Below are 2,713 nucleotides of genomic sequence, written 5' to 3'. Positions count from 1 at the left end.
AAAAAAAAAAAAAAAAAAAAAAATTCGCCCACCGGGCTCCGGGGGAAGAGGCCGGCTTTTCGCCGTTCGCGGCCGACCGGGGAACCGGCGAAGGCGGACGCGCTCTCCAACGAGCCCCGCCGGCCGGAGGAAGTGCGCCCTCTGGCGGACACGCCGTTGTAAATGAATGGGGTTTGGCACTTAGTGCATTTTTCGCCCAAGTCGAAGCGCGCTCCGGGCGAGGAGGCCGGATTCTCGCCACCCGTGGCCGGCCGGGGAACCGGCCAAGGCGGATAGGCTTTCACGGAGGTCCCGCCGGCTGGTCCGCGGGCCGATTAGGGTCCCGCGAGTGAGCGGTGGCGGTCCGGAATCCAGGCCGGCCAGGAGGCACCGCCAGGCGGATAGGCTTTCACGGAGGTCCCGCCGGCTGGTCCGCGGGCCGATTAGGGTCCCGCGAGTGAGCGGTGGCGGTCCGGAATCCAGGCCGGCCAGGAGGCACCGCCAGGCGGATAGGCTTTCACGGAGGTCCCGCCGGCTGGTCCGCGGGCCGATTAGGGTCCCGCGAGTGAGCGGTGGCGGTCCGGAATCCAGGCCGGCCAGGAGGCACCGCCAGGCGGATAGGCTTTCACGGAGGACCCGCCGGCTGGTCCGCGGGCCGATTAGGGTCCCGCGAGTGAGCGGTCGCGGTCCGGAATCCAGGCCGGCCAGGAGGCACCGCCAGGCGGATAGGCTTTCACGGAGGACCCGCCGGCTGGTCCGCGGGCCGATTAGGGTCCCGCGAGTGAGCGGTCGCGGTCCGGAATCCAGGCCGGCCAGGAGGCACCGCCAGGCGGATACACTCTCTAACGAGCCCCGCCGGCTGGTCCGCCGGGGGAAGTGCGCCCTCTGGCGGACACGCCGTTGTAAATGAATGGGGTTTGGCACTTAGTGCATTTTTCGACCAGCGGCAACGCAGGCTGACGGGCGGCCGCTTCCACGGGCCGGCACTACTCTACGGAGGCGCTAGCCGCCTCCGGTGGGGGCCGTGTGATCTCGCTGGATGCCCGAGGACCTTCCGCCAGGCCCGGCCCCAGCTTTTGCGCGCGCCCGGTCCTATTACCTGGTGGAAGCTGGAGGCCGGGGCTCGGCAGCTCGCTGCCCGGGGGACCTTCCGCGAGGCCCGGCCGCAGCTTTTACGCACGGCCGCTGCTATTCTCTGGCTCCGGCTTCGTCCCGGAGGGTGCTTGGGGAACGGCGGCGCACACCGCGAACGGCCGGTGGCGGTCGGCTGGTGGCGGTCGGGGGTGGCGCTTGGGGATGGCGCTTGGGGATGGTGGCGGTCGGCTGGTGGCGGTCGGCTGGTGGCGGTCGCCTTGTGGCGGTCGGGGGTGGCGCTTGGGGATGGTGGCTGTCGCCTTGTGGCGGTCGCCTTGTGGCGGTCGGGGGGTGGCGGTCGGGGATGGCGCTTGGGGATGGTGGCGGTCGGCTGGTGGCGGTCGGCTGGTGGCGGTCGGGGGTGGCGCTTGGGGATGGTGGCTGTCGCCTTGTGGCGGTCGGCTGGTGGCGGTCGGCTGGTGGCGGTCGGGGGTGGCGCTTGGGGATGGTGGCTGTCGCCTTGTGGCGGTCGGCTGGTGGCGGTCGCCTTGTGGCGGTCGGGGGGTGGCGGTCGGGGATGGCGCTTGGGGATGGTGGCTGTCACCTTGTGGCGGTCGGCTGGTGGCGGTCGGCTGGTGGCGGTCGCCTTGTGGCGGTCGGGGGGTGGCGGTCGGGGATGGCGCTTGGGGATGGTGGCGGTCGGCTGGTGGCGGTCGGCTGGTGGCGGTCGGCTGGTGGCGGTCGGGGGTGGCGCTTGGCGATGGTGGCTGTCGCCTTGTGGCGGTCGCCTTGTGGCGGTCGGGGGGTGGCGGTCGGGGATGGCGCTTGGGGATGGTGGCGGTCGGCTGGTGGCGGTCGGCTGGTGGCGGTCGGGGGTGGCGCTTGGGGATGGTGGCTGTCGCCTTGTGGCGGTCGGCTGGTGGCGGTCGCCTTGTGGCGGTCGGGGGGTGGCGGTCGGGGATGGCGCTTGGGGATGGTGGCTGTCGCCTTGTGGCGGTCGGCTGGTGGCGGTCGCCTTGTGGCGGTCGGGGGTGGCGCTTGGGGATGGTGGCTGTCGCCTTGTGGCGGTCGGCTGGTGGCGGTCGCCTTGTGGCGGTCGGGGGGTGGCGGTCGGGGATGGCGCTTGGGGATGGTGGCTGTCGCCTTGTGGCGGTCGGCTGGTGGCGGTCGCCTTGTGGCGGTCGGGGGTGGCGCTTGGGGATGGTGGCTGTCGCCTTGTGGCGGTCGGCGGTGGTGGTTTGGGACCGGCGTCCGGCGCAAAGTGCGTGTTGCGCGGGCCGGAGAAAATTTAGGCCAGGGGCCCGCCGCTGGAGAATTTTTTAGGTACCAGGGGTGGATTTTTTTTGTCACCGCAGGAGGGGGACGTTGCCTCCGTCCGTGTCCGACGGAAAGTGCGTGTTGCGCGGGCCGGAGAAAGTTTAGGCCAGGGGCCCGCCGCTGGAGAAATTTTTAGGTACCAGGGGTGGATTTTTTTTGTCACCGCAGGAGGGGGACGTTGCCTCCGTCGGTGTCCGGCGGAAAGTGCGTGTTGCGCGGCCCGGAGAAAGTTTAGGCCAGGGGCCCGCCGCTGGAGAAATTTTTAGGTACCAGGGGTGGATTTTTTTTGTCACCGCAGGAGGGGGACGTTGCCTCCGTCGGTGTCCGGCGGAAAGTGCGTGTT

This window comes from Syngnathus scovelli, unplaced genomic scaffold, assembly GCF_024217435.2.
Source record: "Syngnathus scovelli strain Florida unplaced genomic scaffold, RoL_Ssco_1.2 HiC_scaffold_464, whole genome shotgun sequence".
NCBI classification, from domain to species: domain Eukaryota; kingdom Metazoa; phylum Chordata; class Actinopteri; order Syngnathiformes; family Syngnathidae; genus Syngnathus; species Syngnathus scovelli.
This window is presented reverse-complemented; position numbering follows the sequence as displayed.